Genomic DNA, 14,431 nt, shown 5'->3' with positions numbered 1-14,431 from the left:
TCCATACACACTCACTTCATAAACTTTCACCACCCCCAAGAGGACATTGGGTCAGTCATGCTCTCTATCTCACCTCCACACACATTACTGAGGCTGCAATTCCTTCTGTTGACAGGCCCCTCTTCTTTCCCCTACAGCATTGCCTCTGATGCCAATAAATCAAGATTGAACCTCTCCAGGCCTGAAAGAACATCATCATGTGAAGTGAGCATATTCAAGCAACTGGGGACAGTCCAGTCTACCTGGAAGGGCAATTTGGCCATCAGAATTGAGTCTTTAAAAAGTTGATACTCAGTGTCTCAAATTACACTCGGTTTATTAAGAAGTCCCAGTTTGCAGGGTATCAAACACAAATTTATCTCCAATTGTGTACTCTCAAATCCTCTTTAACAATGCTTAACATCATTTTGGTCCAATTTTATTTAATTCTAGTTATCATAGATTATTCAGTCCCATTCTGCTTCCACAGAACTCTGTAGAATTGGATGTTTTTGCTGATCACAGAGTTATAACGATCAAATGTCAGTGAGAAGTAAACCTCCCAAAGGATCTAGAAACCTGGAAAAAGAAAACAGGAAGGTTAGAATGGGAGGCTAAGAAGTGACAAGGATTTCCAAAAGGAGTTCAGTTAGTGTTATCATCCTGGTGAGAAGCAGTCCTGACAGCAGAAGGTAGGCAGGCACTGGTTAGGGACACTCTTCCTGACCTGGGGTATGAATCCCAACTATGCCATTTGGATAAGTTAGTTTCCCTTGGACGCAGTTTCCACATTTGGGATGCTGTGGGAATTATAGAGGCATCACAACTGCAGTGTCTGGTACACTGAGGGCTTTCAACACATATTAGCCACCATTACTATTTGTGCCCTAAAATTTCTGAATAATTAATTGTGACTGTGAACTCCTGAATGAATCTGTATATTGCAATTTACACAGATAGAGTGCTTTATGGTCTAAAAGCACATCTTTGCAATACAAACTGAAATGTGTCACCACCTATCTCATGTCAAATTGGAAAATAATACTGCCCAGTGTTAGTGACAGTGTGGGGAAATAGACATGGCTTTGCTGTTGATGGGAATGTAACTGAGAAGAGCTATTTGACAATATGTATCAGCTCCCTTGAACATCCACACTGGGACCAAGCAGGATGAGGAGAAAAGTAATTTGGTGGCAAAGAGTTGAGCAGAGATGGGAGTAGGATGTCTGCTAGAGGCAAAATGCAGATTCTAGGATGAATCCATGGAATTCACAGATCTTTAAAGAGTCCCAGACATTCCAAGGAGGAGATGTAAAATGTGTGGTCCAGCAAATCAAGTCTCACAGGATTGTTGCTTGGATGTTAGGAAAAATGCTAATCTCTTAAGACTGTAAACATACAAAAAATACATCTCTAGCTGCCAATTGCATGTCCCCACCCAGAGATCTCACAGTCATCTTTGCTTCAGCACACCCAGGTTGAACCAACTGACTGACCACACTCCCCACCCAAAACTATTTGTCTTCCAGCAGTCCAGTCTCAACAAGCAACATAAAAGCTACCACAACTTGCTGGTTGTTCCAGCCCCAATCTGAGGGGTCATCCCTGATTTCCATTTTCCCTTCACCAATAAAGCACCTCCCCAAGCCCTTACATCCAATCATTCAACGGATCCTGTTTCTTCTTCTTCCAAAATATATCCCAAATCCAGTGACTTCTCTCAATCTCCTCTGCTACCATTTGATCTAGACCACCATTATTTCCCACCTGGACAAGCCTTGTTGATTATCTTACTTCTACTCTTAATCCCTCTAAGTCATTCTCCAGTCTGAATGTTCTTTTAAAAAGATAAACCAGATTGAGCCACTGAATCAACCAGATGAAAACTCATCAATTTCATGTGTCAATCTCTTCATCTTTGTCTACCATCCATCCCTTCACCCACTACCCTGCAGACACACAGACCTACTTTCTGTTCCGTGAACCCCACACACTCATGACCTTTCCCCTTTGCTCTTCCCTTGGCTTAGAAGACTCCATTGTTAGCTCTTCTCAACCTTCAGATCTTTCCTCAAAGAAGTCTTCCCTTGATAGACCACCCAAAAGAGCCCCTCTAGTCACTATCACAATACCTGTTCAATTTCATTCACAGCAGTAATCTCCAGCTGAAATTCTTTTATTTGTTGACTTGTACACTGCTTGTGTTCCCTACCACCTCATACCTCTAGAATGTGAGCTCCGCGAAGGTAGAAGCCTGCTTATCTCATTCACTGTTTATCCTCAGCATCCAGGGCATGGAACATACTCAATAATTAGTGGGAACAAATTAGTGAATAAATATAAAATCTGGGTCAAAAAAGGTCGTGGTGCCTCCCCCTCCAGGGTCCTCTGGCCATTGATGACTTAAAGGTTGGTGGCAGGAGAAGAGGGCAGAGAAGTGGGAGAAGAACAGGCCACCAGTTCTGATGGAGAGACAAAGATGAATGCTTCTTGTTTAACCAAGGGGGAAGCCACCAGAGAGCTCAAGGTTTGGTCCAGGCTTGCACAGCAAGTTGACGGCAGGAGGAGAAGCTAGTTTCTGCACCCTGGCACTTGTCCAGGTGATTGCTCCAGATGTGTCTTGTCACTATCTCTGCTGGGCTATTTCACAATGGTGTAAAGTGGATGAGAAGTAACTCCATCCCAGAGGAAATTCTCTTGGGACATTTGGTCATGAGGTATGTAGGAAGCTGATTAATGAATAAGCATTCAGATGATGAAATGCTAAAACATCGCTGCCTGGTATGCAGCACAACAGAGATCCCTTAACTTAGTATTGGAGCCACACCACTCTTTAGCCTCTTTCCAGATCTGAAGGCTCTTTTGACCTCAATTTCTGCAAAAATGGGAAATACAGTGAGAAGCAAATAATAATCAGCAAAGTCCCTTTCAGCCCTGATATATCTATATCTATAGATAGAGATAGAGATAGAGATAGAGATAGACAGATAGATATAGATATAGATAGGCTGTGCTGGGCCTTTGTTGCTACATGAGGGCTTTCTCTGGTTACAGAGAGCAGGGGCTACTCTCTAGCTGCAACACATGGGCTTCTCACTGTAGTGGCTTCTCTCGTTGTGCAGCACAGGCTCTAGAGCATGCTGGCTACAGTAGCCTTGGCACGTGGGCTCCATAGCTGTGATGCATGGGCTTAGTTGCTCTGCAGCATGTGAGATCTTCCTGGACCCACATCCCCTGCATTGGCAGGCATATTCTTAACCTCTGGACCACCAGAGAACCCCAAACCCTGATATTTTAGAATGCTTCTCTTAGATATGAGTTCCTTCCCTAAGCCAAATCTATGTACTTATCCTTCCTATCCCCTACTTACATACATGTGCATGCTAAGTCCCTTCAGTCATATCCAACTCTTTGTGATCCGATGGACTGTAACCTGTCAGGCTCTTCTGTCCATGGGATTCTTCTGGTAAGAATACTGGAGTGGGTTGCCATGCCCTCCTCCAGGGGATCTTCCCAACCCAGGGATCAAACCGATGTCTCTTATACCTCCTGCATTGGCAGGTAGGTTCTTTACCACGAGCGCCATCTGGGAAGCCCCACCTACACATAAACCTAAAAATACTTGTTTTTGTTTGCACTGCCCCTCTATTAATAATTCTGTCATGTCCTCTCTGCTCTCTGAAATACTGCGTAAGCCTCAATGATCAATGGAATTTCTATTCCCACTCTTCTTCCTTATTTGTCTCAACTGAAAATATTATCCTTTTACAAACAAGTCGGCATTTATTTGCTAATCCAGGAGTTGGTAAACAGCAGCCTGCAGACCAAATCAAGGTCAAATCTGTTTGTTTTATAAATAAAGTTTTATTGGAACACAGCCATGCAATTCATTTGCATGTTGTTTATGGCTGCTCCTGCTACACTATAAGATTGAGTAGTTGTAACAGAAATAGTTACAACTGGATTTAGAAAAAGCAGAGGAACAAGAGATCATATTGCCAACATTGGTTCGATCATAGAAAAAGCAAGAGAATTCCAGAAAAACATCTACTTCTGCTTTATTAACTATGCTATAGCCTTTGACTGTGTGAATCACAACAAACTGGAAAATTCTTAAAGAGATGGGAATACCAGACCACCTTACCTTTCTCCTGAGAAACCTGTATGCAGGTAAGAAGCAACAGTTAGAAGCAATAGTTAAAACCAGACATGGAACAACAGACTGGTTCCAAATTGGGAAAGGAGTATGTCAAGGCCATGTATTGTTACTTTGCTCATTTAATTTCTATGCAAAGTACATTATGGATGAAGCACAATCTGGAATCAAAATTGCTGGGACAAATATCAATAATCTCAGATATGAAGATGACATCACCCTTATGACAGAAAGTGAGGAGGAACTAAAGAACCTCTTGATGAAAGTGAAAGAGGAGAGTGAAAAAGCTGGCTTAAAACTCAACATTCAACAAACTAAAATTATGACATCCAGTCCCGTCACTTCATGGCAGATAGATGGGGAAACAATGGAAACAGTGACTGACTTTATTTTCTTAGGCTCTAAGATCATTGCAGATGTTAACTGCAGCCAGGAAATTAAAAGACGCTTACTCCTTGGAAGAAAAGCTATGACCAACCTAGACAGCATATTAAAAAGCAGAGACATTACTTTGCCAACAAAGTCCCATCTAGTCAAAGCTACGGTTTTTCCAGTAGTCATGTATGGATGTGAAATTTGGACCATAAAGAAAGCTGAGTGCTGAAGAATTGATTCTTTTGAACTGCAATGTTGGAGAAGACTCTTGAGAGTCCCTTGGACTGCAAGGAGATTAAACCAGTCCATCCTAAAGGTAATCAGTCCTGAATATTCATTGGAAGGACTGATGCTGAAGCTCAAGCTCAAACTCTAACACTTTGGTCACATGATGCAAAGAACTGACTCATTGGAAAAGACCCTGATGCTGGGAAAAATTGAAAGCAGAAGGGGGACAACAGAGGATGAAATGGTTGGATGCCATCACCGACTCGATGGACATAACTTTGAACAAGCTCCAGGAGCTGGTAATGGACAGGGAAGCCTGGCAAGCTTGAGTCCATGGGGTCGCAAAGAGTTGGACATGACTGAGTGACTGAACTGAACGGTACTGGAGTGGGTAGCCTATCCCTTCTCCAGCAGATCTTCCCAACCCAGGAATCGAACTGGGGTCTCCTGCATTGCAGGCAGATTCTTTACCAGGGAAGCCCTGAACTGAACGGAAACAGTATGGCCCACAAAGCCTGAATGTTTGCTTCCTGGCCCTTTACAAAGACAAGTTTGCCAACTCCCGGCTAATCTGTGCTTCTCAAACTTGAGTACACAAAGATCCAGGATGGGCTCTACACATAAAACATCCAACAAAGTCACTGGGTCAGCACAGGGTGTCTTCTTGAAGCACAGATTTTACTGGAAGACTGGGGAGAAAAAATGGGTAGTAGAATGTAAATGTAGACATTAAAGCAAAACATATTTATATTGAGAAGTGGATTCCAGCATATGCATGAAATATTATGTAAAATCCCCAATGTGACCAAAGCTTGGGAAGGGCTGCTTCACATTGTTGCTGCTCCTCCACTGTTACAAATATTTTGCTCTAAAATTTTGGGAAATACCTATCCATGCCATTTAATTTGAAGTGAAAATACATAAATCTTATAGGGTTTTGTATTCTTACCACTCTGACACAGTGCGTGACTATAAGAACTCCAGAAGGTCTAGGGTCATCTATCAAGATAAATTCTAAAAGGTCGTCACCTGTCAGGATGGTTAATGGGTCCTGCCTAATGGCAGAGGAAGGAACCAGAGAACTTAACCAGCAGTGGTCTCTTTCACTGTGGAGGAGCAGGGCAAGGGGCTTATTAGTGCTGTGACTGTCTCTCTGGCAACAAAATGTCTGACAGCATTCTGTTACCTTAACAATACCTGCAACAATACCAATATCAGTGCTTCCCAGGTGGCTCAGTGGTAAAGAATCCTCCCTCCTGCCGATGCAGGTGATACGGGGTTCCATCCCTGGACTGGGAAGATCCCACATGCCAGGAAACAAATAAGCCCATGTGCCACAACTACTGTGCTCTAAAGGCCAGAAGCCACAACTACTGAAGCCTGTGCACCCTAGAGCCAGTGCTCCGCAACAAGAGAAGCCACCACAAGAAGCCTCCACACCACAACTAGAGAGTACCCCTACTTACCACCACCAGAGAAAAGCCCACACAGCAGTGAAGCACAGCCAAAAATAAATAAATAAATAAATAATACCATCACCAACTCAAACCACTAATTAGTTCCTTCCTGAACTGAAGGTAGAACCTATCTTCTAAGTGAGGGAGTGATGACCTGGTTGCTTTTTATTTATATCTGCCTTTTCTTTTCCTATTTATTTATTTTGGAAGAGAAAAAGGGAGAGGAGATACTAGAAAGTTTACTCCATCCCTGGCGGCCAACACCATCACGTTGGCGTTCCCACCAACCATTCCCCTCACCTCAAAGCATCTTCCTCTGACTTCTGAGATCAGAATGACCCCTACTGGATAAAGACACTCTCCATGCTAATATGGGAATTTTTTTTGAAAACAAAAAAAGGGCAGAAGAATGTGTGAGTATACTACATTTTGTGCAGCAGAGGGGAAAATGAGCCTAGTTATCCATTGTTTTCTATAGGTACATAAAGAAACTCTGAAAGTTTACATACAGAAACTAATAACAGTTAGTTGCTGAATGTTGTTGCTTATGTTCCTTTTGTTTTTTGAAGACAGATGTTCCTAGGAAAGGGTAACACATAAAGTTACTAAATTCCTGGTAACAATCGGGAGATGGTTTTGGCTCTGGGTGTTGGGATAGAAAGCAGTCCCAAACTCCTGTTAAGGTGGGAAGATCTAAGGCCAACCCCAATTCTGCTATTGACCTGCCGGATAAATTACTTTCCGTTTCTGCACCTTCAGTTATCTTTCTTGTAATGTGAAAGTTGAGAGCTGGGTAATCCCCAGGAGTGTTTCCAGTTGTAAGATTCTGCAGTTTAAGGCAGCATAACTAATGGAAAGATTAAGGTCATGACCACGTGGATAGACCTCAAAAACATAAACCAAACTGGAAAAGATTAGTTGCAGAATGACATGGACTGTATGACACCACTCTAACTTTCTAATTTAATTTTTTCAAGTAAGTAACATAGTCCATCCACTTTGCTCAAAAATCTTTAAGGAATACTTTTAATATCTTCCTTCCCATCTCCCACCCCTCTTTCCTTCCACATGCAAAACTGTTATTAGTTTTTGTATGTAAACTTTCAGAGTCTCTTTATGCACATTTTATCTCTTTTAAAAGACAATATGAAGCAAGCTGTGCTGTGATTAGTCACTCAGTCGTGTCCCACTCTTTGTGACCCCATGGACTGTATGTAGCCTGCCAGTCTCCTCTGTCCATGGGGATTCTCCAGACAAGAATACTGGAGCGGACTACCATGCCCTCCTCCAGAGGATCTTTCCAACCCAGGGATCGAACCCAGGTCTCCCGCATTGCGGGCAGATTCTTTACCATCTAAGCCACCAGGGAAGCCCAAGAATATTGGACTGGGTAGCCTATCCCTTCTCCAGGGGAACTTCCTGACCCAGGAATTGAACTGGGATCTCCTGCATTGCAGGTAAATTCTTTACCAGCTGGCCACCCGGGAAGCCCATGAAGCAAGCATGGCAAAGAGGAAATAAAAGAGGAAGGAAGGAAAAGAAAAGAAACTTTAAAATCAATGAACCTGAACTTGAATCTCAACCCCGCCATACAAGCTCTCTCTTTCTCAACTTCAACATCTGTATGATACAGATAATGCCTACCTGACAGAGTGAAAATTAATGTAATAACTAAAGATAAACCATGTGAAACCACAATTCGCACATAACTGTGGCTCAACAACCTGAAGGAAGGCATGGCAAGCCACGCCAGTATTCTTGCCTGGAGAATCCCATGGACGGAGGAGCCTGGCAGGTTACAGGCCATAGACTTGCAAAGAGTTGGACACAACTTAAGCAACTTAGCATGTATGGGTGACTCAACAGTCATATTGTAATTCTTAACATTAATTTGGTTATTATTATTCAAATATAAACAATACTTCAAGCCAAAGAAAACTCTAGTAGCTTTTGTCAGCTCCACTACCTTTTTTTCCCTTGGGTTTCCCAAGGAGTCTTCTTGATGACACCACAGCAACAGTTTCAACCCCTGTAACACCTTTACCAAATGTCCTGCTCAGAGTTGCCTCTGTCTGCACGAAGGACTTGTGTGACTGTGTGAAAGAAGCTAGGGTGTGGTCAGGGGCAGAGGGGGTAGTTTCCTCTCTGTCACAACCTCTGTTCCCAAGAGTTCTGACCTCTACTAACACCCAGTGAGACTCTGGCTTCCCACTGTGTAGCAACTAGAAAGTCCAAGTCCGACACATACCTTCTCTGGGAGCAAACCATGGGCAAGGATCTCCACCCCGACTCTGCCCATCCCTCTGCAGGATGACATGTGGGAGAATTACAACCATGCTTTACCTGAAACCTATAACCACTGTGGCCTCAGAAGTGGCCATTTCATCCCTTGGGCCTGAGTCTGTGTTACATCAACAGGCAGCAAAATGCACACACTCCCCAAGACAGCACTGCTTCAGCCTCTTACCACCTCACTCTCCCAAAGAGAACCAGGAAATATTTGCCTTTGCTGTAAATTTCTTTTATCAGAACAGAGGAGATTAGTCTATTTTTGTTTTGTTGGGGGCAAATTATGCTCAGAGATTGAGACTGTCAATATTTAACACAAGTTCACTGCAGGAATTATAATAATTTCACAAGCAAATAGCATAGGATAATGTCTCTCAATAAACTGGTAAAGAAATAACGTAGCTCAGCTGGTAAAAGAATCTGCCTGCAATGTGGGAGACCCTGGTTTGATCCCTGGGTTGGGAAGACCCCCTGGAGGAGGGCATGGCAACCCACTCCAGTATTCTTGCCTGGAGAATTCCCAAGGACAGAGGATCCTGGCAGGCCACATACAGTCCATGGGATCATGAAGAATCAGATACAATTGAGCGACTAAGCACACACAAGCCAATAATGTATTAATCACACTTTTATTCCAGGTAAGATGAGATGAAAGGAATAAAGTCCCAATTTAGTTGAGGTGTGCCTTTCTTCATGAGTTGGTTCCTGGGAAAGTCAGATTAACCAACCGAGAGTCCGACACCCAGCTACCAGCAACTCAAGTCCCCTGTTGCTAGAGCAGGTTGCTAGGGAATCAAGATGCCGATGTTGACAGGCAAGATGATCTCCCACAGGGGAGCTGCACTGCTTTTCCCCTGTCCTTACCCCATTACCCACACAGGACCTAACGCCCCAAGATCTAGCTGCTGCCTAGGTCAGTGAAGGGTTGTCTTGCCCAGACCAAAACTGTCAGATTGTCCTCACAAACTCTGAGTGTTTATAGTCTACATGTCCCCTCACCAAAGATGCTTCTTCATGCAGCTGAGCTGCTGAGGGCTTATGGGCGACCATAGATGTCAAGGGGTGTCTTGATGCAGCTTCTTCATATCAAAATGACTTTCTTATAAAGACAATTTCATTCTTTAACCAAAACAACTTCACACTTAAAAACAATTTCATTTTTGTCATAAGCAAGCGGATTTGATATCATATCAAACCACCACATAACAACTGAGCACATTCCTTCTTACATCTCTGGATTGTTTCCAGAGTTGAATTGGTTTCTATTCTTTTTCATTATTTTGACCCTAAAACATCACAAAACTAGAAAGAGAAGAGAAGAGGAAAAGGAGTATTGCAAAGATACAGAAATAAAAAGGCTCAAAACAGACAGCATCTTAGCAACATAACTTACTGGACTCTTTAGGGAGGAAGATCCAGAAATGAAATCAAGGTCTGTGTCACCAGGTCCCTGATTCATGGTTGAACCCACTGTGGAAGCCAATGAGAGAATGCAGAGCCAATGCTACTAGCTGGATGAGCTGAAGTCATGCCTGCTCTAATAACATCTGGAAGCTTCACCAAGCCAGCAAAGAAAACATCCTTCAAATATTGGTAGCAACGAACCAATAACAACCCATCAATCAACTAATTAAAATCATGGGGAAACATATTATGATTACTCATGGCAGGTGAAGATAACTTTCTCCTTGGCAGAACAGATCAGAACCAGAAAGGAAACTGCAAGACACATAAATTTAACTTTCTGGAACTTCTAAGTATTTCTTTCTTCTTTTAGGGACCTGGATTCCATGAAGCCAAAATTCTCTTCCTGTCGCATCCCTCGCAGGCCTGCCAACACATTTACTGCCAATGCTTCAAGTCTCTTCCCTTTATCCAAAATTCTTTTTCACTGGCCTCATTTCCCATAGCTCTTCACTGAGAGACAACTACCTGCTCTGAGAAGTCAATCCTTCCAAAATGATAATGGTTGCAGTGGTAGACAGAAAAATAACCTTCCAAATATATTCACGACTCAGTCCCCAGAATCTTTCAGACTTTCAAGGGGATTTCATAAATAGCATTAAAGTTAAGGACCCTGAGATGGGAGGAGTATCCTGCATTTTCTGGGTGAACCTAATAATCTAATTACTTGGGTCCTTAAAGTGGGAGGGGCTCCCCTGATGGCTCAGACAGTAAAAATCTGCCTGCAATGCAGAAGACCCAGGTTTGATCCTGGGTCAGGAAGATCCCCTGGAGAAGGGAATGGCAACCCACTCCAGTATTACCTGGAGAATCCCACAGACAGAGGAGCCTGGCGGGCTACAGAGTCTGACACACAAAGAGTCAGACATGACTGAGTGACTAACACTCAGAGGTGGAGAACCTTTCTCTGCTGGGTCAGAGAGATGAGAGGGAAGAAGAAGAGTTGCTAACTTTGAAGACAGAAGAAGTGGACACAAGTCAAGGAAAGTAAGTGGCCTCTAGAAGCTGAGAATGGCCCTCAGCGACAACGAACAAAGAAACAGCATCTCAGTCCTATAACCACAAGGAATTGAATTTTGCAAACAACTTAAGTGTGCAAGGAAACAGATCCTTCCCTAGAACCTCCAGTAATGAACACAGCCCTGCTGATACCTTGATTTTACCCTGCTGAGACACACATCAGAAGTTTTACCTACAAAACTGGAAGATAATAAATCGATGTTTAAACCATTATATTTGTGGAAGTTTGCTATTCTAGCAATAGAAAACTAATACAGATGCTAATATGAGACCCTGTTGGTAAGGCTTTCAGTTAGTTTGCTTGCTGAAGCAACTATTATGGTACCAGATTAAAAAAATCTCACATATATTTTAGAACAGGCAGATTGCTTTACGACTCGTAGCTACATGTGTCATCCACTTTGTTCATTCACCTGTTCCATTACAGAATGCCAACTATGTACCAGGTTCACAGTTCCCTATACATATGGCTCCTTCAAGATTATATCTGCTATACAAGCATTTTTTGTTTGTTTGTTTTTGGCTTATTGCACTTAGCATAATGTCCTTAAGGTTCACTCATATTGTAACAAGTATAAGAATTCCCTGCCTTTCCAAGTTTGAATAATATTCCATTGTATTTATATACCACGTTTTATTTATCCATTCATCCATTTGGGTTGCTTCCATTTCACGGCTATTGTGAATAATGCTGCTATGAACATGGATATAGAAATATCTTTTCAAGACCCCACTTTCACTTCCTTTGGTTATAGACCAAAGGAGCTAGAATTGGAACACAATTAACTCTGACTCTGATGTTTATTTTCTTCCCAGGGTGCCACACAGCCTAGGGTGAAGTTATGACTTTCTGTGCTGTAACTAACCAGATATGTGACGTTTTATGCTCTCAGTCCATTCTACACAGAGCTAGTTTTATTTTATGATTTTTCAGTGATTCAAATACAACCAGATATTCTGCACTTAGAAGAAAACTCAGGCTGGATGCATGAGACAAGTGCTCGGGCCTGGTGCACTGGGAAGACCCAGAGGAATCGGATGGAGAGGGAGGTGGGAGGGGGGATTGGGACGGGGAATACATGTAAATCCATGGCTGATTCATATCAATGTACGACGAAAACCACTAAAATATTGCAAAGTAATTAGCCTCCAACTAATAAAAATAAATGGAAAAAAAAAAACAAAAAAAACCTCTAACTCCTTGGCCCTATATGATCCGGCCCTTATCTTCACTCTAACCTGATTTCCAACCACTTGCTACTCTTTAGCCATGCTGGCTCTGTTTCTGTTCTTCAAACATAAACACTTCCTACCTCAGGGCCTTTGCATTTGCTGCACATTCTCCTTGGGATTTTGTATAACTGGCTCCTTCCTATCATTCAGGTCTCAGCTCTAATGTGACCTCTTCAAAGAGTCCTCCCCTCACCACACTTTACAAAGTAGCACCCCCTAGCACCATCTGGCACATTGTTCTCATTTGCTTTCTTCAAAATGATCTAAAATTTGTTTTGTTGTTGTTGTTTTCTAGTTTATTATCTATCTCCCTCACAAGAATGTATTTTCCATACAGATATCTTATCTGTCTTATTCTTCCAGTATCCCCAGAGCATAAAGCCATACCTGGCATATAATAGATGCTTATCAAATATTTGTTGAATAAAGGAAGTACCAAATACTTGTTGAATAGAGGAACTTCGTTGCAGTACTATTTATCATATCCAAAAAAATGGAAACAGTGACCTGAATCAAACAGATCTGATAATCTATCACCTAGTACAGCTCACTTGGGGCTTCCCTGGTAGCCCATACAGTAAGGAATCTGCATGCAATGCAGGAGACCCAGGTTCAATTCCTGGGTTGGGAAGATCACCTGGAGAAGAAAACAGCAACCCACTCCAGTATTCTTGCCTGGAAAATTCCATGAACAGAGGAGCCTGGAGGGTTACAGTCCATGGGGTCACAAAGAGTCGGACAGGACTGAGCCACTAATGTCATCAGGTCACAGCTCACTTAGAGAATGAAAGGGGTTATTGTTGATAACTACACTACATCTGTAGGCAAAACCAGGACTGCATGCCCAATCTACCTCAATTATTTATTCCAATCCTCTCAATTTGCAGATGAGGACACTTATGAGACCCAGAGAGGGAAAGTGACCCAATGAAGGTTGCACAGCAAATTAGGGGAAGAGGTGGAAAAGTCTCAACTGCTGACACTCAGACTGGGGCCCTTTATTCCTCACCACTTGGTTGCTCTGAGGCTCAGCAAAACATGCCCAAGTCTGTCACTGTGCCCTCACATGACTCTGGGAAAAAAGAGAGCTCATTTTTCTGTCCCAAGAAGCATGTGGTTTGGAGCTCTTTTTTTTCTCTTATTTTTTCTTCCCCCTTTTTGTGGTCATATATGGGCTGGCTAGAGGGGAAGCACTTAGGTATCGTGGGGTTTCACTGCTGTTCCATTACATAAGTGAAAGCCTACCAAGGGGAGAATGAAATGCAAAGCAGGGCCATCTGACCAGCTCCTTGGCTGGTCCCAGGACTGCCTGGGTCACCCCATGGCTTGGTTCCAGGAAATGCTCATTTCAGTACATTCCTCATCCAACTATTTCTGGAGCATCTTCTGGGTTCCAGGCACTGAGCTATCCGTGTGGTATATAAGAATGGATAAGAAAGACATGATCACTGCCCTCATGGAGAGCCCATTATGGAAAAAAATGAGGGTTGGATAATAAACATACATACAGATAAATTAATTATAGACATGGTTAGTTCTCAAAAGGAAATATAGTGCTCTGATGAACAGTAATAATAGTTGACATCTCTTGAAGTCATCTTTGTCTGTACCACTTTGTGAGATAAATATTAATATGATCTTCATCTCATAGATGTGGAAACAGAAACACCGGGTCACACAGCTGGTACATGTCAGAACTGAACTTGAACCCTAGAGACTTGCTTCAGAGCCTGGGTCCTTAACCATGAGCTATCTTGGGCAGCAGTGGCTCAGAGCGGGGTACATGCTTTCAGTAGGTCAGGGAAGGCCTTTCTGAGGAAGTGGCATATAAGCTTAGATGAACTATAGAAAGAACTGGCAGAATAGTGTTCTAGGCAGAAAAAGGAGCACACAGACAAAAGTGGGAAAGAGGCCAGTGTGTTCTATAATCCATCAGAAGGCCTGGGAGACTGGAGTGGAGGTTGGATTCTTATTAAGGTGCCCCACACAAAGAGCCTTTGCAGACATATATTTTCTCATTTGATCAAACAGCCTAGTTAGGCCAGTCAAGCAAGTGTTATCATCTATGTTTTACAGAACACTGTACATCGTTTCTGGGAACTTGGGGCTGGAGATGAGACTGGCCCCAAGACTTTGAACTTGGGTCAAATGCTCTTTCTCCTTGGCCTCCCTGCAGCTGCCCTTTGCTGCCCCATGGTCCCTTAACTACAATGGACCCCTGTGTCTCTAG

The 14,431-nt window shown here is 42.8% G+C and overlaps 1 long non-coding RNA gene across 3 annotated transcripts in view; it reads right to left on the bottom strand.

Moving 5' to 3' along the window:
• Positions 1-299: 299 nt before the first annotated feature.
• The window catches only part of LOC110143649 (uncharacterized), a 33,007-nt gene continuing 18,875 nt past the window's right edge, over positions 300-14,431 (bottom strand). For 2 of the 3 annotated variants that reach the window (XR_002315637.2, XR_011486957.1), the window contains one exon: positions 300-558. This is a non-coding gene — a long non-coding RNA (uncharacterized lncRNA). Of the gene's footprint in view, positions 559-2,201; positions 12,978-14,431 lie in introns of all 3 variants that reach the window. The other variant, XR_011486958.1, reaches the window with a different exon arrangement.

The sequence above is a fragment of the Odocoileus virginianus genome, chromosome 3 (genome assembly GCF_023699985.2).
Source record: "Odocoileus virginianus isolate 20LAN1187 ecotype Illinois chromosome 3, Ovbor_1.2, whole genome shotgun sequence".
NCBI lineage: Eukaryota > Metazoa > Chordata > Mammalia > Artiodactyla > Cervidae > Odocoileus > Odocoileus virginianus.
This window is presented reverse-complemented; position numbering and strand designations above follow the sequence as displayed.